This window comes from Mastomys coucha, unplaced genomic scaffold (genome assembly GCF_008632895.1).
Source record: "Mastomys coucha isolate ucsf_1 unplaced genomic scaffold, UCSF_Mcou_1 pScaffold15, whole genome shotgun sequence".
Classification (NCBI taxonomy): Eukaryota; Metazoa; Chordata; class Mammalia; order Rodentia; family Muridae; genus Mastomys; species Mastomys coucha.
In genome coordinates this window covers 52,354,405-52,378,582 of record NW_022196897.1, presented here as the reverse complement: position 1 = coordinate 52,378,582, position 24,178 = coordinate 52,354,405, and the positions used below count along the sequence as shown (strand labels likewise).

Sequence of the window (24,178 nt, the reverse complement as noted above, 5' to 3'; positions counted from 1 at the left end):
TTGTATAGACCTGGCCCAAGAGGTTTCTGTGGAGAAATTTGATATCTGGCCTAGAGACTGTTTTTGTGGTATTTTGGTGAAAAAATGTGGTTATATTTGCCCTTGCCTGAAGAATCTACCTGAGTGTAAGGTAAAGAGATTTATAACCATTGCATTGACAAAGGAAGTGTCAAAAATGCCAAACAGATTTCTGAGAGCAAGGCCAGCTTGGGATAAAGCAGATTCTAGGTGAGGAAAAACTTAAATCCAGGCATGGTGGTACAAATCTTTAATCCCAAGGAGACAGATCCTTGCAGATCTCTGAGTTTGAGGTCAATCTACAGGGCAAGTTCCAGGAAAGCCAACCTTAGGCATTGGAGAACTTGGAAAATAGACAGCTGGTAATAGAATAGGGGGGGGGAGGTGCATGTTCAAGTCCCAGCAAGCAGTAGAATGTGGCAGCTTCAGTTATGTGGCTCTGACTTTAGAGTGAAAAATAAAAGGACCTACTATGAGAATTGATGCTGGTTAACTGGAGCTAAGAAATTAGTGGTGATTAAGAAGAGACCAGTATCACTGAGGTAAAATATTCTGGGAAGTGGTGTGAGCTCAGAAACTCTAAAGAGTTTCCTTGTATTGTAGTTGTTAAGTTTAGCTTTGAAAATAAAAAAGTAAATAAAATATACCTTTCATAGAATGAAGCTTTAGAAAACAGTAAATCCTCTGGGCTAAGAAGGCCTATGATCTGAACCTTGTTCACTATCTTTCTGGCTTTAGACTAACTTTTCTGAGTTGGGAATCAAGTCCGGAACCTTATGCAAACATGTACTGAGTTACAGTCTCCTTTAAAAATAGTGAATATAAAACAAACAGTAAAAGCACAAAGGAAACTGACAAAGATGAGGCAAGTCAACATTTTCAAGAACAAAACATAGAGCATACAGAATTAAAATCTTACTACTCCTCCTAGTCACTTGATCATATGTAGATTGGACATAGTTACTTACATACACTATATATTAGATGATGGAATGAAAGACTGTCTACCTGCATCGTGTTATGTACTTTCTTGTATTTCTTATTATTAGTAATAGATGCAAAGGCCTTGTGGAAAAAAACAACAGTGTTTTTTTTTTCCCCTCAGCTTGGATGATGATCTGACAGTCTGACAGTGTCGTACTAACAAAGTGTGTGTAGGAAAAATGAAAAGGCCTGTTGCTTAGCCACAAAGCCCTAGAGTGAAGAGTGTGTGCATATGGGTAAACAGATTACCTGGCAGCCCTTCCAGAGAGCAGCAGACATGTACAGCTCCAGGTACCTGCCCTTGTCACATCTGTCTCTTCCTAATGAAACCCCACTATTGCACTTGCAGGCAGTTGAGGATATGTAGTCATTTGAATGGATGATTCATTTCCGCATCTAAGGTATGCAGATCTGTGAAATGCAGCGGTGAAGTTGATGTCTTACAGTGAAGTACAGGTTGCCATGCATGACGGGTGGTGGAGCAATCTTGCCTAACTCGAAAAAAAAAATGAGAACATTCTTGTTCTAACTCATCCTTGGGTTGCAAAGCTTTGTTACTGTTTCTCCAAGAGGGAGAGGCATAAAAGACAAAACCATGTAGGTGGCATCATGTGGCCATCCCAGCATAGTACTGGTTGTGTTCTAGAAAACTGTATGAAGCAATTTAAAAAGTAAATAGGCTGCAGTGTTTGTTCTCAATGAACCCTTAGTCTTGTAAAGTGTTGATGACAGGTGGAAAGAAAGTGGTCTCTAGGGTATAAAGAAAAGGTTTTCTAAGTCATTTATGGGAAGAGCAACAGGATATCAAGTTCATTACCCTAGCCGAGTATTCTGGAGTAATTAGCAGTTGCCCAGGTGTTAGCTGGAAATTGTGATAATAACAGCAGTAAAGGAAAGTAATTTCGGAATGGAAGCAACAGAGCTGCACAGGCAAAGTCACTCAAGATAACATTGCGATCAAGTAGCTGTACAGCCATAGCACGGAAGGCAAGCCACAGTGGAGACCACATCGAAATTGAATATACTTTAGTGTATTCCTATTTTATAATAAAAGTTAAAATATATTAATCTTGCTGAACTAAAATACACCTAATTAATATATTATACCTAATGAGTAATTATGTCTGGACTATTTGAGTCCATGATAATCATCTCATGGAGTAGGTATATTTTATTTACTTGTTTTTTATTTGTGGGGCACTGTGTGGGTGTTGTATACTTACTTAGCATTGAGGAGTACAGGAGTGTACACAAGTACACACACATAGGTGTGCACATGTATGTGGAGGCCAAAGGACAATGTTGAGTGTTTTTCCTTGATTGTTCTATATTTTCAGTTATTGAGACAGAATCTTCTCCTGAATCCAAAACTCATTACTACAACTAGGCTGGCTAGCTTCCGGCATTCACATGTGTCCACACCCACAGAGTTGGGTTAGAGGTCAGTGCCTCATGCCTAGCTTCTTATGTGGATTCTGAAGATATGAACTCAAGACTCCATGCTTGTCTGCAGGCACTTCACTGAATGAACCATCTCCTTAGTCCCTCTAGTGAGCAGATTTTATACTGACAAATAGCAAGATTTTTAAACCAATTCTACCATCATGTAATATTTGGTTTTCCTAACAGAAAGAAGTGAGACTCATCTATTCTCCCGAAGTTTTAAAGACACTTCATAGAATGCAAGTGTTATAACCAGGAAAGCGTTTGATTGGCTCTCCAGAAGAGGACCATTTGTCCCTTTCATCCTTGCACATTATACATTAGGCACTGAACTAACTGAACTACTCTCATAAGTGTGTCCGAATAGCACAGCATAATGTTGAGTCCAGAGCTGCCAAGCCTCAAGCACCACGACATAAGTTAGCCTGTGCTTATTTCCCACAAATGACAATACATGGGAAGCAACTTTGTCTTCCAGGTAATGAGACAGAGGAACTAAATGAAGAAGAATTCCAGAGTACACTCACAATGGCCGAAGGCATCATTCAGCATGCAACAGAAAGAGGGAGTGGCCGAGGGATAAAGAAATATAGTGGATATGAAGGTGCGCGGCTAATGTACTTGGCATTTTACATTTACCTTTGAAATGACATCAATATGAATGAGTTGTGTTGTTTTGCGCCTCAGTAGGCTAAAGCAAAAGGATAATGAGTTTCAGTCCAGTCTGGATAGCATAGCAACATGCAGCTCTAGAAAACCTTCCATGAAGAGAACTATAAATGTAGGACTTCGAGTAAAAGAGAAACATAAGCAGTCCTGTTCATCTCTCCTTCATTTGCCTTTCCCTCTCTAGAGGTGACAACAATCAAACCATCAGTGTGCAGGTGACTGGAAACATACAGTCCTCATCATGACCTTCCTCAATCATGCTCGCCTGTCTTAGCATGAGACAAACCACTGTTCTTTACTTCTGCCATTGTAATTCATTTAGCCCTCCTTTTATATTTAATAACGAAATCCTCGTGTTTTGTTTATATGTGCCAACCTTCTTTCTCCTCAGCTGTGTATTTGTGAAAGACATTCTGGCACGTGAATTCCTGTCCTTCGCCTATGTTGCTATGACGGATCAAGGAACCCCACTGTTCTTTCACCCATCCTCCTGTTGGAGAATGCTTAGGTAGCTTCCCGTTTGTTTAGTTTGTAGTCATGTGGTCATGAGCATTTTTGTCTACACATGTATTTCCACCACATACTGGCGAGTAGCATCACTTGCTCTTAAGGTACACTTGCATTCAGCTGGAGCTAATTCCACACTGTTTTAAAAAAAAACCCAAAAAAACAAAACAACAACAAAAGAAACAAATGATTGCACTAAATTTCCATTTCCACCAGTGTCTCTGAAAAGTCTTATAAATAAAATGGTCAGCATTGTAAATTTTAGCCATTCCATTGTATAAGTAACAGGGTATCATTGTTTGGCACAAAAGTGACCTCCTAAAAACTGCTTGGGGGGCATCATGCTCTAGAACATATGAAATGTGGGCAAAATCCTGCAATCCTTTCAGAGTCTTTAGGCACTAAAACAAAATATTATGTTGCTGTGAAGCACATACAAATCAGAGACAACTAAAATCAAAGCTCTTGCACATTGTTCCTGCAGACCTTGAATATGCAGGAACCTAAGGATGGGAAGATGAATCCCAGGGCAGGACCTGGAGGCTGTGGGTCTCCTCTGCTCAGAACCTCTCTGATTTGTCCAGGATGCACTTACCAAGTGAGATGGGTAACCTTGGTTGTATACTTTTCTGGATCTGGAATCAACTAAAAGTGTGAGAGGTTAGCTGAAGATTTATATTGTGGGATCACTAAGAATCTTCAAAGTTTTATTGAGTTGGTCTCTGACTTGAGTTTACAGGTGTTGATGCGGGGACTGATACCTTTGTAATCAAAATAGCAGATGGGCTTCTATGGACATTTCAGAAATTGTTGGAAATTCGGCCCTAATTCCAGATGCTATCCACCTAATGATTTTTATGAACCTCAAAACAGCAATGCATGTAGCAACTTTAAATATTAAACATTTGAACACAACACAATACACAGGTTACTAAATTGGTGCCTGCTGAAGAATGGCAGTGGGAAAACATTGAAGTCTTTGTTCTCAATAATTAAGTTATAAGAGCAGAACACTTTGTATATACAGTAAAATCACTACAGGTCATAGCACAGATTAGCCTCATGCCAGGGCTGACGTGACTCAGGCAGTGTTTTTTATCACTGCGGCATGATGGCATGGGCAGTATACATGCTGTGTCCTCAGAGGACTTCGGTAAAGTTTCAGCATGCAAGATCGGGGAGCACTACCAGAAACTCCTGGAGTCTGTTATCTACTGGGTTTGAATTTTGTCATGGTGTAGTCATAACCTAGTTATGACTGACAGGTTTTTAACGAGCCCAATTGTCAGTTGCAGTATCCACAGGTGGATCTGAGCCACCCAGCACAATGGTTTGTTATAGTGTACCGGGTAACCGATCAACTTAGATGTAAGATAGAATGATTTGAGAGAAAATATATATGGATCCAGGTTACTGTGGCATAGAATGAGAGGTCCAAGTAGGATTATCTGAACATGAGAAAGAGAAGAAGTTAAAGCATTCCAAAGTGCCAGATACTGTGCCTCGCTGGGCTAATAACCAGAGTGCTTGACCTCAGGTGTGCTGAAATTAGTGGGGAATTGACGGATACTTGGGGTAGAGAGCAGCTTCTGTCAGCCCAGACCAGTACTAGAAAGAGTTCACTTATTTCCAAGGTCAGGAAAAAAGTCACAAGGATGTGTGACTTGGTTGGCAGGCCTGAAAACACACTGGGTAAACAATGGCCATAAACATGGGCCACTGCCTGAATAAGCAGGGCACAGATAATTGAGTCCATGGGTCAACGTGGACAGGTGACATCTGAGAGTCAGGGATGATTCTAGACGTCAGCAGACAGGTCTGGCAGTTGACTTACACAAGAACGGAAGAGCTCAGGACCATATCCTGCTTTCTGCACATGCATGTTCCCTGGTGCTTACACTCTATGAGGTGGGGAAGTACCTCAGGGAACCATACACTGGTTTAACATAAACTTGAAACTACATAAAAGCCTTGTGTGACTCTGTTTATCTGGATCTGAACTCCCCTTTAAAACATCTCAGAATAGTGTGTGCCACAGAGGAGAGCCCTGGTCTTGTGAATTACAGAACTCTGACTATGGTGTCCCGTAGGAAGTCATTCCCAGAGACAAATGTTGATTGGCTTGAGTACATCCCTTTTCTACCATCAGACAAAATGGGGTCTATAATTTAAAAATAAAGTAAACATTTCTTGAACACACGGCTAAAAATAAAAAATGATGTCCGATATGTTTTCCTGTGTTTGTTATGAGTAAACTTCTTCCAGACAGATAAATCATGGTCTGGCCTTATCTTCAAGGCTGATCTATGGTTCACATAGTTGCATGTAAATGTACATGTGTTGCATCGATATGTACTGTCAAAGAAGCAAGCTTATTTTGATCTCAAGGTTTTCTTTGGAGTGTACGGATGACAGCAGGAATAGCTGAAATCCACCTTGAAGAAGGTAAGCCAAGGCTGTCTGAAGTAGTTGGTTAGTAAATTATCTGCTCTGTAAGCATGAGGACCTCCTTTCAAATCCTCAGCCCTCTCCTAGACAGCATAGGAACACTGGCTCCAAAGGTTCAAGAGCCTTGATGACATGAGCCCAGGAGAGCTGGTGGTCTGACCATCTCAGCTACCACCCAGGCCCAGGGCCAGGGCTTTGAGTTGGCCCACTCCAGCATCTACCCTGTCTATGAGCTGCTGGACCATGTGACTGGGTGGTCCTGCAAATCCAAGCTGCAGGATCTCCATGACGTAGGACAACCACAGGATATCTGAGTCGAGTCCTGGTGAGTTTCCAGTATTGATAGAAGCCAGAGGCCTTGAACCAGATCAATGACTCATTGTGATGATACACCTCAGCTTCCAAAGCGAGATTTTTTTTCTTTCTTTTGGGAGATGTTGCAAAGGCAGAGGGCTGATACAAAGGTATGGGAAGATGAGTGGGATTGGGGTTAATGATGTGAAAATCACAGAGAATTAATAGAAAATGTAAGAAAAATCCTCAGCACCCAAGACAAGGCCTGCCACGGTGCTGATGCTACATAACCCCAGCCATGGGTGCAGAGGCTTGCTAGTTCAGTCTAATTCCAGGTTCAATGAGACAGTTTTTCTCTAAATGTGAAAAGTAAAACCAAAAACAGGTGTTAAGAGCCCCCTCGACGCACAAAAGTTATTTCCACTTTGACTACTGTAATTCTGTGTTTCAATGTCTCAAGCATTTGCTTCCCTACTGAGTTGGAGGTAGATTATGGAAGACCCCCTAAGGTCAACCCCCACATACCTTGCCCCTTCATTACACATACACATCCCTTAAAGGAGCATAGATATATGCCACACACATATAAAAAAGTAAATAAAAATAAAAGAGATATTCAGATCAGAGGTTGTCTCCAAAACCAAAACAAAACAAAGAAATAAAAAATCTGACAAGATTACATCTGCATATATGTCACGCTATTATCTAAGAAACCAGACTTTCCGCCTTGTGGGGCAGGAAGAAGTACTCATCTCAGAAGAGTAGACTTAGAGAAGATTTTATGAAACCTATGATTTCTAACCAAACAACTAGAACATTAATAAATAAGTTAAGAGACGTGAAAGGTTAACTGTGCACACTCGTGTTGTAGCTAGGTTACCCCCGCCTCCATCATCTCTCTGCTGTCACCATGGGGCTTTTACATGATTCATAATGTTTCCATACAGGTTTACCTCCTGCCTTCCGAAGAGATGGGGAATAATAGGAGTGTTTTGTCGTTTGTGCACTGGCGTATGTCTGCCAGTAGATGGCAGTAACACGTTGAGTGCTGCCAGGTTTTTTTTTTTTTCTTTCTTTCTTTTTTTTTTTTTTTTTCCTTCCAGGGCCGTTTCTGATATATGTTGGGTACCATAGAGTGAATCTCAGAACAGGAAGCGGAGGCATGAGCAAAGAGGATTCTGGAAAGGTCTCTTTGTTTTCATGTCCACAGAGAAAGCAAGAAAAAAAATTGAATGTAATTTGCAAATCCCTGTGGCCCAAATCTGAAGAACTACAGGGGGTGGCACGTTCCATTCTAACCATCTTGGATGCTGTCCTTTGTTGAGCTGTGATTCCTAAGGCTCTCCATCAGGTAAGCTGACAAAACATTTAATTATTTGCACTGTAGAATCTAGCCACCAGGTCATCTTCTCATTTTAAAATCCTCTTCGTGCTGCCATTTTTAAAAGCCTAATGTTTAAATGTAAATTATAAGAACTAAAGGCATCATTTGATTTGTAAACTGCTTACTATTCCTTTATCTTTCAAAGGAAACAGTTTCTGTCTGGAAATGGTGACTTACAATACAGACTAGGGATTAAGGGGTGTGTGTCTGTGAAATAAGCAGATGTTTGGGGTTCATTGTACAGAGAGAACATCTGTTTTGTTAGACTTAATGTCAACCTACTAGATTTCAGGATGACACCGCCTATTCGGCATCTTTAAATCATAAATGCTCAGTGAAATTGGAACTATCTTTTCTGTGCTTTGGGTTTTTATTTTATTTTATTTATTTAGCACCTCTGGAGAGGCCATATAGCCAGACAGTGATATCAATATAAAGGTGTTTGGCTATTTAGACATTCTCATTTTTTTTTTTTTTGAAAATTTATCAGCAGAGGGAGGAAAGAGATCACCAAGAGTAACATTAAAACACATTTGATTTGTTAAAAATGAAATGATCCAAGGATTCCTATATGTTCCATAACCTCCTGTTTTTAATATCACATAAGCTTGCTAATTGGGTAGGTCTCTTTTCTTTCTGGAACATTTCATGGTCGGTTTTTATTATTAGTACTATTACTACCGATCACCAGAAAAACTCACTTAAGACCAAACGAGAAAAATTTACATTGTGTAGAGTCTGTGCCTGTCACTAAAATATTTTACACCACACTCATAATGTTTCATTCAGTTAGCAATCACACTGTTGCCACATTAGCGGAAGACCTACAGGCAGTAGTGGAAAGACAAGTTTTTAAGATTACAAAGCTGTGTGTGTGTGTGTGTGTGTGTGTGTGTACAATAGGTAGTGCATTGTCTCTTGTGAGGACAAAGATGAAGGCATTAGTGTTTGTGAGAGTCTGCATGGAAATATTACATCTAATCTATTCTGGGCAGTGAGAAATAAAGACCTATGATTTCAATCCAGGCTTTGGTCAGTACTAAACAAAGGACCTAAAAAAAAGTCACCTTGTGGGTACCTGAATTATATTTTCTCATCATGTGGTGAACAAACCAAGCAATCTCACTCAGTAAATTACATCGGGCGGCAATATACTCCCCCTTAAAACATTTCAAAATAGTGTCTGCCTCAGCAGAAAGCCCTCATCTCATGTATTTCAGAAGAACTCAGACTGTAGGATGTAAAGAAAAGTGTTTCCTGGGAAAGGGTTTTCAGAAATAAGTGCTAATTGGCTCAGATGCATTGTACAGTACACACCACACCTGCAGGTGACTGGAAGTGAGTAACTTTGTTCTTTGTAAATGCCAAAGCCCGTTGATTGGACTAGTTGCATTTATGAATGGATGTTTATATTTGGGCCCTGAGTGCTACCTTTTTTGTTTTGTTTTTAAAGTTGCCATGCCTCCTTAGCTGTTCATCTGGCTTAGATGCTCACTTCTCTTGGTTGCTTGCCTTGCTTAGTTCCTCTTCTACACATAGGGTCATAGTGTGAAAAGCCAATGTGCACACATTTCCACCTTGCAAAACTTGCCCTTTGAACTCTTCAGAAATGAAATGTTCTGATTACATGCCATCCAAAGCAAATGAGAGTATTTCACTCTTTACTAAAAATGCGGTGGAGGTTTCATTTCTAAGAGACAGACACACTGTAGTCTTTTTTTTTTCGGGTAGAGTTCAGCTCTGAGCTGGAAATGGGGACATGGTTCAGGTTCTGCCACTTGTGAGCTTTGTAGACTCCAAAAGGACAGTAACTACCACAGAAATTCATTCTCCTTGCCTGTAATAGTTGAGAGTCAACGGCAGATTCTAATTCCTTTGACTCCTTCCTGTTGATTTCTGAGCTCAACTCTATGAGGGACATCCCTGGCTCTCCTGACTCAGAGTATAACAATGAATGGTTCACTAGGCATGAGGGAGACATCTTGAGAAGTGGAACATTTTGGCGGTCTCTGGCCAGATCCTTCTTTGGTAGAAACAGCAAGCAGTGAATGGAAAGCTGGTGAAGAGCTTGGCAGACGGACGGAAGCTGCTCCACTGTTTCCTAAGAAATAATTAAAGTTCTGCAGGCCTCTAGCACACTGTCCATAAAACTGTGATGTGCCTACTTAGAAAATGTGGAGATGGTACAGTTTCTGTTCAGGGTTTAGTGACTGTCACCTTCCTCTCTCATCTACCACCCCAACACCCAAGAAAGGAACAGGTATTATTAGTGCCACAACAGGAGAGGGTGGAGGGGGGTAAAACCAAGAAGGGATTTGAACTGTGGGTAAGTGTCATCTCGGAAGAGGGCTCTTTGGCTGAACATCCATCCGCAAGACCAATGTGTTACCCATGACAATGTCAGTGAGTGGAGACATTGCAGGCCCTTTCCGGAGAGTTCGTGGAACTTTCTAGATGGCTCTTCTTGTCCAATGGTGTTATTATGGACTGCACTGTGCTTGTTTGTCTGTTTCATTTTAGCAAAATCAAAGCCAAGAGCATTGTCATTACTTCATCTTACCTTAAGAGGACTTGCCTTTCAGACCCTCTGGGAGGATTCACAGATGCAAATCTATGTTTTGTGAGAAATCACTTCTTTTTTTAAAAAAGTAACTTCTATAATACTATGATAAATCAGATAACAACACCTAAACCTAAGAAATGTCTTAGCTCTGACTGAGTCCCAAACTCTCTGGGCTTAAATCCTGTTAAGGTCGCAGTTAAATGTGGGAAAGCAAAATGTCCCCGATGAAATTGTTGACATGCTATGAAGGCCCCGCTTCTCCCTAAAGACTCTCTAAGTGCAGCTTGGTGCTTCTGACAGCTGTGTGCTACCGGGATCTCTGCGATCTAGAGCAGGGGTGACCTTTCAGCACCCCAGGCCTCCTAATCCCTTCCTTCAACCACCCTGGGCCTCTTTAAACCGACTCCAGTAACTGGGCTGTCAGCTCCATCTTCATGGCCGCCAGGATGACTTAATGGACTCAGGATAGCATAGAGCGGGCGGCTGAGAGCAGGAAGGGCTTAGCGACTGGAGGGTAACATTTCTCAGCAGGACAGGCACTGAGCTTGGAATCTGTTGCTAGTCACTTCTCTTGGCTCCAGCTTCTTCCAAGCTCCTGTGAGTCCTTAATTGCAGGGTGAAGTTTATCAGAAACCATCTGTAAGTGTAAGTAAGTAATGATGTCTTTTTTTTTTCCAACAAAGAATGAGCATAGAATGAGATGCTGACATTTCTTGCCTACAGTGGCTATGCACATCGATATTTCTTGTTATCTTTCTTGCACAGAAACTCTGTGGACTTACTTTGTGACAATGTCTCGCTTGTCACTGAAAATATATTATTCATTTCTGTACTTATATAATTGGATGTTTTATTCATCTTACAGAACAAGGGGGATCAGTTGCTCACCTGCTCTTGAAGTACAATTAAAATCAGAAACAATTAATTTAGGAACCTTTAGGTTCTATGGTAGTAACTTCAATTCAACTGGTTTTTACCTTCATTTGAATATTGCCCCATGGACAGTTTTCACAACCAACTGGTGTGCAGCACAGCATCTGAATTCCTATGTATTTGCTGTCCAGAAATTTGGGGAAGGAAAAGAGTCAGGCCTGCTGTTATTGCATCTTGCACGTCTATTTGATCTGGAGGCAACTTTCATCACTCACCTTGGCCTGACATATGTTTTGCTTTGAGGTGAAGTTAGAGTATTCTTTGGTTGCCCTTTACATTGATGTAACAAATGGTAGCCACCAAATTCAGGGCAAAATAATACTGATTTTTACTCTGTTAACTGTGAGGTGATAGTGAGAGTTCTCTTACTTGCAAAGCAAATAAATGTTATGTTCTGTGAGCTGCCAGATCCACTGTGGTTCTCTAGGTCCCTGAAGTTTGAATTTTCATCTGAATATATAATTAGTCTCAGTAGGATTTTCTACATTTAACTTAGAAATTTAACTTAATTTAACTTTACCTATTCAACTGGACATGATACGTTTCAATGTGACAACTACTGATACACTGGTTTCTTAGGTCCCCGTGGCTATTATTTGAAATTCTGGATTTGAAACCGAAGAAGCTTATCGAAGGAAAATTTTGCTTAAAATATATGAATGAAAAACAGTTACAAAGGAAATATTAAAATGAGTACTGATAAACATGGAAGTCATCCATATGGGTATTTTCAAGGATTGCTAAACTTCAAAAAATTCCTTTTAGTGTCTCTGTTATTTCTTTAATAATTGAATTAGAGGTTCATCCTTTTTGAGATTCCATACAGGAAGCCCTCCATGTGATCAAGCACCATGCAGGAGCAATGTAAGAGAAATGATGGTCCCTACATTATTAAAGAGTGATTTAATATTGTTTTAGTCAGTGGGTGACTTCAAAGATGAAAAGTCACTCTTTAAATAACTTTGGCCATTTTTGGCCAAGAAGTTCTTTGGGGAATTTTAATCTCCCAGTAGTCAGAATAGACTTTATTCTTGAACATTTTGTACTTGTGCTTTCCCAGGAGCTGGAGTAAATAATTAAATCACAATTCTTATTACTTATGGCATTGTGACTAACATGATCCTGCACAAGGTTTAACAGTACACAGGTTGCGGGCTTAAGCCTCAGTTTGAGAACTGATCACTTGTTCATTGGCCTTTCTGCCTTCTGCATGTCTGTGTGTGACATTACTTTTATGAACTTTCTTCTCTGTAACTTAAGCTGTTCTAAATTATCCTAGGAATATTCTTTTTATTGGAACTATTGTGGGAATGACCTTAAAAACTGAAGCCAAAGGAAAGGAACCCAAACTTCTGTACAGACAATGTGAGTGTGAGGAATGAGTGAAGCTGTTGATGCTGAGATTAAGGAGCCAAGAAGTCCATTCCAAGCCATTCTAAAACAAGAGAGCATCATGCCCTAGCTAGGAGAATAGTGGATTGAGTGATTTTTCTGAAAAGCTGAAAATTCCAGAGTTTTAATAAAATTCCTCTTTATTCTCTGTTTCCTCCTCCTCTTCTTCTTCTTCTTCCTTCTCCTTCTTCTCTTCCTCCTCATCCTCCTCTCCCTCATCTCCTCCTTTTCTTCTCTTCCTCCTCCTCTTCCTTCTCTTCCTCTTTCTCTTCCCTCCCTTCTTGCCTTTCTTTCTTTTTGGTTTTGGTTTTTCAAGACAGGGTTTCTCTATGTAGCCCTCTGTGTCCTAGAACTCACTCTGTAGACCAGATCAGCCTTGAACTTACAAAGATCCCCCTGCCTCTGCCTCAGACTAGTTCCTCTTTTAATATCTAGTGTCAACTTCAATTTACTTATAATAAGAGACCCATTTGATAGAAAGAATCTGGGCATTTATTCCCTATCCCTTTTCCCAATCTAACCAGTATTATTGCCAGAGACAAAACAAACCCAGTGGAGAAGAAACAGTTTGATCATATGTGAAAGCACTGACACATTGGTACCCAGGTTTGTGATGGGCAGCTCTAGCTTCAGCCTGCTGCTCACTACTGTTCCATGGGTTTGTGCTTCTCTTACTGATAGTTACACTGCCATAGCACTTCAGTGAGACTCATGGCCATCTCGTTTCCCTTTGCTTGTGTTAATGGTTCCTTTGAAGTTGACATCTTGCTCCTGGTACTCCAGTTGTTGCTATGTAACGAACCCATTTCAACTTTGAGCTAAAGCTATTGGGGTATGTCTTTTACAGCTTTACATACAGGGGATGCATAGACTTGTTTTTTTCAACTCTGAATTTTACAGTGATACTGATAGTTTCTTTACAAGTCCTGAATACTATATATTCTAGGAGTCCTAAAAGTATCTTTAATATGTAAGTCATTTAGTTAATGTGTCAGTGACTATTTAGATAAGATAAAAAAGATAAGATAAATCCCTCAAGTGTATGTGTGTGTATATATATGTGTATATGTGTGTGTGCATGTGTATATGTTTGTGTGTGCAAGTATGTATGTGTGTATGTGTGTGTGCATGTGTATATGTTTGTATGTATGTATGTGTATATGTGTGTGTGCATGTGTGTATGTTTGTGTGTGTGTATGTGTGTGCAAGCTAGGCATATGAATTGGCAATTAGCTCCATGACAGCCCAGAATATCTTTCTATCCTTCTGTATCTTCAGCTTCCAATAGTTACACTAGGTTCTACCATCAATCTTTACATATTTATACTAAAATTGATATAAGTTACATCAGCATTGCAGGAAAATGCAAAAGTAGAATTCATAATCATCTTCTGTATTGAACAGCCCATGTAATATTGAATTACAATGCATGTATTTAGAATGAGAGCCTAGCCAGTAAATGAAAAATCAAAAAGAGATAAAGTATAGATTTGTGAAACCTTATTAGTTGAAATACAAACAACAACAGTGATGAGTACCTGAAAGGAAAAAGAGAGAGAAGCATGCTAGGGTCCAGGAGCTCACTCATCCTGGCCCATGCCTTGACCACACCTGACCGACAGCTACAAGAGCAATGGTTGGCTTCTCTTTTGGCTAATCTGATTGGATTTTCTGGGATTGAGTATGGGTTTCAAAGTATATTTAAAAGCCCTGTGAACATAGTTTAAATATGCAGCTAGATTTTACAATCAGTTAACCTAAAAATGGCAGAGGAAAATTAAGCAAAACTAAGAAACTTCAGCTTGAGAGAAGTTAAAGAAAGCTAAAAGCCATGACTTTCAAAACCATTTTAAGATGCTAATGACTTGGTGTGTATTACATAAAGGCTTTAAAGGTAACTAAGGAAGCCAGCAAACAATACACTGGTACCCACTTCTATATGGGAATAAATGAGCTGATATGGATTCCAGATAGGCAATTTCTTATCCTTACCTCTGATAGTTGACCTTACCTAAGTGGCAGTTATTGAATACTTGTGAAGTAACCACCTAGACAGTTGTACTCACTGGGAAGTAAGTGTCAGTAAACCTCAACTCACTTGGTCACAGACTCCGCAGCCTCATTATTCTGTTCTTTATGAAACGCTGTCTTGAGAATGAAGTCTTAAATAATCAAAAAGGAGTGTGTTTATTGACCACGTTTTAAATACCCAGGCCATCCAGCTCAAAATGAGACACTTTGATTTCCAATATTTTGAGACTGCGATTCTTGGAAGGTTTAAAAGAAAGCCAGGTTCTGCAGAACATCAACAAACCCAAAGCCAAAACTCTTTGTTAAATGTATTTTCAGAGAGTCGTGTTTCTGAGAAGGAAGTGCGTTAAGTTAATCGCTAAGTAGGTTAATAATTAAATGCATTCTTAAAAAGGCATTCCATTTTTCAGGTGAGTCAGCTTCTTAGCTCCTTAAAGAGACACTTCCGGGTTAACTCCTTAAGTGCTTTTTGGTGTTGGTTTGTCACAGTCTTCTCTGAGGTAAAGCACACTCTCTGCCCTTTAGAGCAGTTTATATCCTGGCCTTTCCCCTACAAGGTCCTCATCATTCAATACTTCTACTTAACTGGGCTACAGGTCCAGCTTCTAACATTCTACTGATCAAGTCGGTGAAGTGTTCAGTACATAAAGGCCTGCTAAATCTTAGACTGAGAACATCTATATTTTGAAGCAGATAGTTGCTGCTTTTAGCAGAAGTACAAAGAATGCATTACCATGTTCAAAGTTAGATTCATGAAGAAGGTCTGTGAACCAGTACTTAGATTCATACACTGGGACTAATTAGTTATTTTAAAAGGTGTATCTTTCTAATACACGCAAAGTAGTTGGGTTATCCATATTGGAAATATGAATAGTAAGTCAGCAAAGTGCTAATAATAATGAAACATTGAAGAAGGGCTCCCTTAAAGTTGACAGTGTAGAAAATAAATTTATTGTTGACTTATCCATTCCCCTCCACCAACATGCCAACAGTTAAGAGAATGGATTTAATTTGGGTGGAGGGAAGCATTTCAACTTTCTGTTCAATATCATTTATACATTTTGAAAAGGAAAGGGTAATGTTCAGGAGTCAATGGAAACTGGAAGAACATATGTAAATCACGATGTGGATATTTATGCAAATTAACATAGAGAAATCAATATATATCACCAGAATAACTAGGGCTACTTCTTATATACCTGTAAGATACATTTTTTACTTTATACCTCAAAGTTGTAACATTATAATATGCACTTTTTTCCATGCACGGTAATGGTGCTGGTGTCAGACAATATGAGATCAAGCTAATAAGAAAAAGAAAAAATATTTTTGAATAGTCAACACCACACAAGAAACCTATCCAGGAAAGTTTATGCACGAAGAAATTACTGCTGATTGTTTTCCTCAATTTCTTCTGATTAAGAACCCTGAACACTAAATATTTAAGGCCCAAGAAGGGGCACTTGATGTGGGAACTTTCTGTACTTTCTCATCAATTTTCTACAAACCTGAAATAGCTCTAAGAAAGAACCTATGAATTTTTAAATTGTAGAGTAGGGGTGGTCACTTGAAGAGCAAGTGACTACACTGTCCTATTCAGAATCGGAATTCTGAATCACCCACATCCTTGAAGAGCTACCTGGTTTCCCCTATGCTTCCTGCCTGCTCCAGCCTACTTCTTACATACTGGATTCCTTGTCTTCAGAAGAGTGAAGATAGAGAGATCATGCTAATGTTCTTGGCTCTCCTGAACACGTTGCCACTCTAGTTCCTATCTAAGACAAAAAAAAAAAATGTCACTTACCTGTGGTCTAATGGCTCTTCTTTGTCTGCAAAAGACTTGCTCAGTGGCCAGCATTCCTCCTGTCTTTCCATACGGAGTCCTTCCTGTCTGGCTTCCCCACTGCGGTACGTGGCATCATCAACACCTAAATCAGGCCAGGGCACACAGTCTCTTTGCTCTATTTTAGTGCCACTGCTCTCTGCTCGGTGAGAAGAAGCAGAAATGCAGATGCTCTTGGTCCTGAATCAGATCCTTATGAAGATATGTCATTTTTACACTTTCTTTACTACAAAAGGCTACCTTTTAAAAAGCTTTATTTAACCAAGTACTTGTTAATATTTCATTTAAAAAGTGGACAATATTTAAAATTAAAAAAAAAACCTGTCATTTGTATAGAGTTCCTGAGAAAAGGATTTGATGAGATAATTTCATGTGCCATATTGAATATCTATAGTCAGACCTTCAATGTCTAGATCTAGGAAGGGTTCAAATCTATATTTCCAAAAGGCTTTCATAGTATCTACTCACCAACAAGCAGATTTAAGCAGAGATAAGGAGGACCGTGGCAAGTGCTTAGTTCACTAAAATCCTCCCCAAATCAGTGCACACTCTACTAGGTATAACCCTCTTGTCTCGGGAAAGGTTTTAAAGCAGGGTTCAATGACCTTTGCAGAGAACACCAAGCACTGTTAAACGCCCCAACCCTAATCTCAGAAGAGATGAACATTTAGAGCAAAGTCTAGGCACAGACCTAGACTTTCCCAGATTAAAAAAAGGCCATTTTTTTCTCTCTTTTTCTTCCTCTTCTCTGGGTGTAGACACGAAATACATGTGATCCTGGGCGTTCGCTATATACCCTAGCAAGTGAGAGCAGAGAAGAGTCTAATAGTCTAGAACACAGATTGCTTGAATTATATAACCTATGTATGTTCTACACTTTGTTTTTATTCCCTACTGCTTATCTCAGCCTGCTCCCTCTGTCACTGTCTCTCTGTCTCTCACTGTCTCTGTCTATCTCTCTGTCTCCATCTCTCTCTCTCTCTCTCTCTCTCTCTCTCTCTCTCTCTCTCTCTCTCTCTCTTTCCTTCAATGATCACTTTCTTAAATCTTGTTTCTGAAAGGAAGGAGTCAGTGGCATATACTCTATGATCTCTGTGTATTACCACTAGGTGACCTGGGCCTATGGTATGAGAACCATCTCCTCTCAGGATATTCTTGTCAGAGAAGGCCTCACCATGTACTTGGCCTTGGGCTGTTGAAGACCACACAGCACACAATTCAGAGCTTCTCAAATCATCCCATTCCCTCATCAGGGTTTGTCCCTTGCACTGAGCTGAAGGAAGTTATCAAAGCCTCGTTGATTGGGAGAAGATAAACCCCCAGCTTTTCTATTTTAAACTTCAAGTGGGAGGGATGGCTGACTACCTGTAGGGAAGCCAACATCGCCATCTTGAAGGGATACAAGCAAGTTGTACCTCAAGATCCCAGATCTAGAGTTTCCTCAGGTTGCCAAGCAGAAAAGGCAATCGACTCTCAGCTCTCCGTTGTGAAAACAGTGTGCTGTCATTTTGATTCAGTCAGTAAACAGTCTGTGTTTGCCTGGAAAGAAACTGCCTAAAGCACCCAGTACCAGCAAGCAGTAGCAGAGACACTGCTAAGGGCAACCCACAGGGTTGTCAATATGGCTGATGTTACAGTGGGTGTAGGGATCAAGGACTAGCCATTTGTCTATGTCGTTGGCTTTCTATTCGCAGCATTGCCAGTTTATTTCAAAACAGAAAGCTCCCCATAATTCTGTTGTACTCAGATGGAAATATAAGGTTTGCTCCAGTGCACTCACACCAAGAATGTTCACTTAGGGCAAAGCCAGTTTGTTCACTGGAGTAGTTCTTCATACAAAAATCTCGTGCCCTGAGGACAACAATCTGACTAAAGGAAGGAGAAAATTATCAATCCAGAGACAAAGACCCTCTCTTTTAGGACTTCTCAGAACATGGAATAGCCCTTCCTGAAGTAATGCATTTTCAAGAGCACTTAGCATGTTCCGGCTACTGTTTTAGGAGTATGGGATGGATGGCTGCTTGTAGGAGGGTAATGGAGTAAGTGAGGCCACCATCCCATGGAAATATAACAAGGCTCACACACGTGCCTTTAAATTTTCTAGGTTCTAACACCAAAATTGAAAAAGGAAGAAAAGTCAAAATAGTTTGTATGGATGATATGTTTTGTTAAAGATTGCATACCCGATATGTTAAATATTATTTCAAAATTTGGAGCCACAGTTCCAAGTGTTGAGTTCTTATGTGCGATCAGTGGATTTCTATTAGACAGACATCTTCAGAATTCAAATTAGGCAATGGTGTTCATCGAGTATTTATTTATTTATTGAACAGTTTTCTAGTTATTTTAAGTCGTCAGAGTCCTTTTAGCCTCAAAGAATTTGCTAGGAGACCGAGGCAGAAATGTATCTATCTTTTCAAGGAAACAGAAGACAGAGTTTTAATTACTGTATGAATTCAAAACACAAAGTGAATAGACTTTGAGAGGCCCGAAGAAGGCAAAGGTGACTTCTGACTTAGAATTGCTGTGCACTGTGCTTTGGAACCCCAAAGTATGACTCAAACCAAGCAGAATGAGCATATTTGAACCCCTCACCAGAATACAGGGGCTTTATAGGGAGTGGAAAGTAAATCACCTTTACTGGTGAAGTAGATGGGTTAAATGTTTACAGAGAAGTTGGTTATTTTTCCCAATAAGAGGTCATTGGCCTTTGTGGCCTGTGGCCAGTTGCAGCCCCACCTCGCTCAAGATTGTTTGTGTACCTTAAATATGAGGGCACTAGTCACATTTATCTTGTATGGTTGTTTTGAGCTCATTATTGCCTGGTATGCCGTAAGTGCTTAAGCAGTGTTCTCTCTCACCATCATTATTGTTTCTCTAAGGCAGTGAGTAAGATACTTAGAATGAAGCATTCAGTCCTCAGGTTGCTTTATTGTGAAGAGAATCTAGTCAACAGCAGAGGTGTAGGTTTATCTTTGGGGTGCACAGTATTATAATGCATGTTTGTTCTGGACTGACTGGGACTACATAATGAGAACATACTGTACCTAGAGGGAATGTGGCTTTGTTATTGCCATGAATCCTTTCCCTGTTTTTTCATCCTAATGGGTGGACAAACTACCTTATTTACTTAGCCGACTCTACATCACTGCACACTTCCGTTTTCCTGGTAGTGGTGTTATAGTAATGTCTGCATGCATAGGAAACAGGACTTTGAAAATCATGGGGTGAATTTCCTATTACTAACTCTAAATGCAAAGCCATGAAATGTCTGGTGGAAAAATCCTTAAATCTTGAGTGATCCAAATAAAATTCATTGAGCACTTAGCAAGCAGTATGCCCTGTTCCGGGAACGTGGGCTGAATGGTAAACAGAGAGATCCCCACAAGAGGGCAAATAGTATAGCATAGACCAACTTCTGTGAGGCAGCAAATGACTAATCAACATTACAGTAAGATATGCAGCACAGGCTAAGGGGACCTGTCCTTTGGAGTCAGTTAAGCAGGGTTGGGAATTGATGAGGTAAGCAGGTCTCTTTACTAAGGCAAATTTGGTCCATACTTGAAGGTGAGCCCCAAGTTTCCCAGCTTCCTAAAAGAGAAGCATTTCAGGGAAATACAGTCTATATGCTCCTATGCATAAAAGAGTGCCAGAAGCTAGTTTGCAGGCATCATGAGGCAGGCAACTTTTTTTTTTTTTCTATGCAGCTGCTGGAGGATTCTGTGCAGAATGACATGATTGAATTTCTCTTCTCCCAAGATCACTCTGGCTGGTGGGATTAAAATAGGCTGTGTGGCAATCAGGCTGGAGGCAGGGAGACAGAAAGCCATTGGTGGCTTCTGTGAAGCACTGCCATCAATCACTTCAAGGCTCCAGGTTCAGTGGAATCACACTGCATGACATTAAGTGGATAAATGAGACGGAGGGGAGCTATGCTTGTCATTTCTGAGAAGTCATTAAGATGAGACTCATATTACATACATACACAGGACATTGTGTGTGTGTGTGTTTCTAACATTAAACAATAAAAACAAAATATTGCCGACTGTGTTGGTACATACCTGTAACTCCAATACTTGGGAAAAGGAGGCAGGAGGATCAAGTGTTCAAGGTCATCCTTAGCTATGCAAGAAACCAGCCTGGGCTATATGAGATTTTTTTTTTTAACACAACACAGAGGCATGGCTCTGCCCACATTGGGTTTTTTTATGTGCATATTAATCATAATAAAACAATGGGGTCCTTATTACTCACTTCTCTCTGCTCCCCCCCCCCCCCCCCCCACCGCAGTTCCCTTTCTTTGCTTTGTCTCCTTTTTCGTATTAATTCTATGAACTAGGCACGGCAATGGTGCTTGTGGCTCCTAACCAAGCGTGTCAGCACCAGTTGTGTGCAAGTGAGAAATGCAGAGCAGACCTCACCCAGCCCAGCTGTTGCAGCAGCTTTGGGGAGGGAAAGAATCACTTTAACAATAAGCCCTCTGTATGATCCTGATGCTGCGTTTCGAGAGCCCTGTTATACACTTAGATTAGAGGAGCTAGATGGCTTGAATCCTTTCCAATCTGAAGTTGTCTTATTGATTAGCTCAATATTAGCTTGTTTGTTTGTTTGTTGTTTTTGTTTTTCAAGACACAGTTTCTGTGTACCCATGGCAGTCCTGAAACTCATTCTGTAGACTAGGCTGGCCTTGAGCTCAAGAGATCTGCTTGCTGTAGCCTCCTGAGTGCTGGGATTAAAGTTGTGCACCACACCCCCCTAGCAAAAATAAATGAAAATTTTACAGGAAATCCTTAAATCATTTTGATTTGTAATCATTATATCTTGCTTCTTTGGTACGTGTTATAATGGTGGGTGCGTTATTCTGTTCTGAAGGTTGTTGTTTTGATGGAGGTTTATAATGGTGGGTGCGTTATTCTGTTCTGAAGGTTGTTGTTTTGATGGAGGTTTATAATGGTGGGTACATTATTCTGTTCTGAAGGTTGTTGCTTTGATGGAGGTTTGCTTTTGCATTTGGTTTTAGTTTTATCCTGGATCATGTTCAATAGAAAGTTCAAGACAGGGAAAATATTTTAAATATGTCCACTATATACCACAGTTAGGACTCATGGATTAGTGAACTATTCTTTTAGAATGTACATTTAGTTGTGAATCTCTTGAGTCCAACATGTAGAGCAATCCATGGGATTTAATCTAAAATTTTTATTGTAAGTAAACATGGACTGCCATGCAATGTTTATTTTGCTCCAAGGAGAATGGCGGGTACAATGAGGTCTGGATGTGTGCTTGGTTTCCTAGACACTGCTCAGTATTTTGCACTAAACCACTGCAGTCATTTGGCCTTTTAAAACCACCTTCATGTAAAGACCTCAAATATCAAAATTCAACTTTCTCGAAAATTTAATTCTTTATGTTAGTGATATCAAACATAAAAAATTAGAATTCTGATTAAATATGTGTCAGGCTCTACACCTGGTATCATTGACCAGTTTCAGGGAAAAATTCCCATCATGCTCTTTGAGCTACCACTTCCTCATTTATGCAATGCGGTTTCTCAGGGAAGTTTCTAGAGAGCTGAAGTTTTAATAAGATTGTCTCAAAGTAGGCTCACCATTTAAGGAGGCTCTCTCAGTTCAACATGCAGCTTCATTCACATGAGAGCAATGTTCATGAACCGTTGTATCACTTTCTAAATGAAATTGTTTGTTCTGAACTAATTTTATTCAATAGCAGACTTACTTGATTAAGCCTTAGATGAATCTCTGCTAAATTAACTTTGGATGCCTACTGAGTGCATTGCCTATTGTTTCTTAGGGTATATGCTAAGAAAACTTTCATTTCTCCAGTTTAGTTCTTAGAACAAGTTTGTCTCTTTTACATGACTTTTGGAAATGTGTATACAACTGCAGATACCTGGATCCTATCAGCCCCCACCCTACCTCTGGAAATATGTACCTATATCTACCTATCTATCTTTCTATCTATCTATCTATCTATCTATCTATCTATCTATCTATCTATCTGTATATAATATATACATACATAATACATACATACATACATACATACAGGCAAACCACCTTAAATCCCAAATAATAAATAAAACAGATGTTTTTTTTAACATAACATAATGGAGTTGGTGATATCGGTCAGCAGGTAAAAGCCACAGAGCCTGCCTGAGTTCAAGCCAATATCCACATGATAGAAGGAGTGTGCCACATTGGCCTCACTTCCAAATGCACTTCATTGAGCACACAGTAACTAAAATGTTTTTAAAAATAAACTTTGGCCTAATTGACTCCTATATTGAAGTTCACGTGTCTAATTTTATATCCCAGTCTGTAAACCATGGCTCCCTTTTGAAAATAAGCGAGATAGAAGTCGCATATGATATAATGTAGCCAGGCTAGCTGTGACATACCTGTAATCCAAACACTTGGGAGGCTGAGAACAAATAGCAAGTCCAGCCTGAGTTATAAGATGATGTCGAGACAGCCTGATCTGGTCATTGAGTGGTACTTTGTCTCCAGATGTCAAACGGAGACAGGCTTGGTCACACATGGGTATTGTCACAGAATATCAGGAGCTAGGAGACAGCCTATCTGGAGTGCTGAGTCTGATTCAGCAACATAGGGAGTTTGAAACAGGGTTAGATGAGACCCTGTCTTAAAATACTAGTTTTTTTTTTTTTAAAGGATGCAATGAAAAATCAGAGTGGGAGGCCACATGTAACAATTGTTGATCTTTTTGGTGGGTACTTGAGATTATAAACATTGTCCTCCCACTTGAAGCCAAAGCCAGCAGATGCATTTCCTCCAGTTTATAAATGCAGCTTCCTAAGAATGGGGAAGAGAGAGACCAGAGGAGAGCCGGAGCCTTCTGGGCTAGGGTTTGGGCGGGCACTGAGAATCGCCTCTTCTCTACTCACACCCCTCCTCCACCATGTCCCCGGTGAAGACCTTTCAAAGATCTGAGAAATGTGACTAAGCCGATGGTTTGGTTATTTAAAGTCATTCTCATTATATGTCAAGCTAGAGGCCAGAATATTTAAAACCTAATTACCTGTGAGTTGCGAAGTCAAGGGAAGCAACGTTCAGCAACAGTGTGTCTGGGAAGGAGAGAACATTAGCAATTATTGGCTGCTATGCAATTTCAGTGTAAAGCTTAAGTCTGGGAATGCAAGCTGCTGTCCGGTAGTGTATGTTACCCTTCTGACACTTGGACATGATACCTGAGAAAATCGATTTAAAAGATCACATGTTTAATTTGGGCTCGTTTCTGGAGTCCATGTTTGTATATGACCCTGTCAGTGGCTTTGGCACTGATGGCAGAGTTCAGCACATTCAAATTCTGGAGTAAAGGCTCGTTCACCTCGTAAAGGTCAGAAATAGAGATAGGAGGAAGAAAGAGCAGGCTCCCAATATCTCCTTCAAAGCTATGACTCCAGTAACCAAAGCTCCTCCTGGTAGGCCTGTCCAAGGCTCCATGGGCTACGGACCAAGTTTTCCATCAGCGGGCCTTTAGTGGACCTTTAGTGGGGCCTTTAGACTCCATAGAGAAAAATATCATTGAGAAAAATAATATCTGTGATACAATTAATATAACCAATGCTACTAAAAACTCCCAGCTTTTATGGAAAACCCAATTTACATAAATTCACATATGTGTGTAT

The 24,178-nt window shown here is 40.1% G+C and overlaps 2 protein-coding genes across 11 annotated transcripts in view; one reads left to right on the top strand and one right to left on the bottom strand.

The window, feature by feature from the left end:
- Positions 1–16,560, bottom strand: part of LOC116090245 (sodium channel protein type 2 subunit alpha) — a 173,977-nt gene extending 157,417 nt beyond the window's left edge. Inside the window, exon 1 of one of the 2 annotated variants that reach the window (XM_031370459.1) lies at positions 16,471–16,560. The gene's annotated coding sequence lies outside the window, so the exon portion shown is untranslated. The remainder of the gene's footprint in view (positions 1–16,470) is intronic. The other variant, XM_031370462.1, reaches the window with a different exon arrangement.
- Scn3a (sodium voltage-gated channel alpha subunit 3) overlaps positions 7,456–24,178 on the top strand; it is a 110,880-nt gene continuing 94,157 nt past the window's right edge. For all 9 annotated transcript variants that reach the window (XM_031370463.1, XM_031370470.1, XM_031370469.1 and 6 more), the window contains exon 1: positions 7,456–7,714. The gene's annotated coding sequence lies outside the window, so the exon portion shown is untranslated. The remainder of the gene's footprint in view (positions 7,715–24,178) is intronic.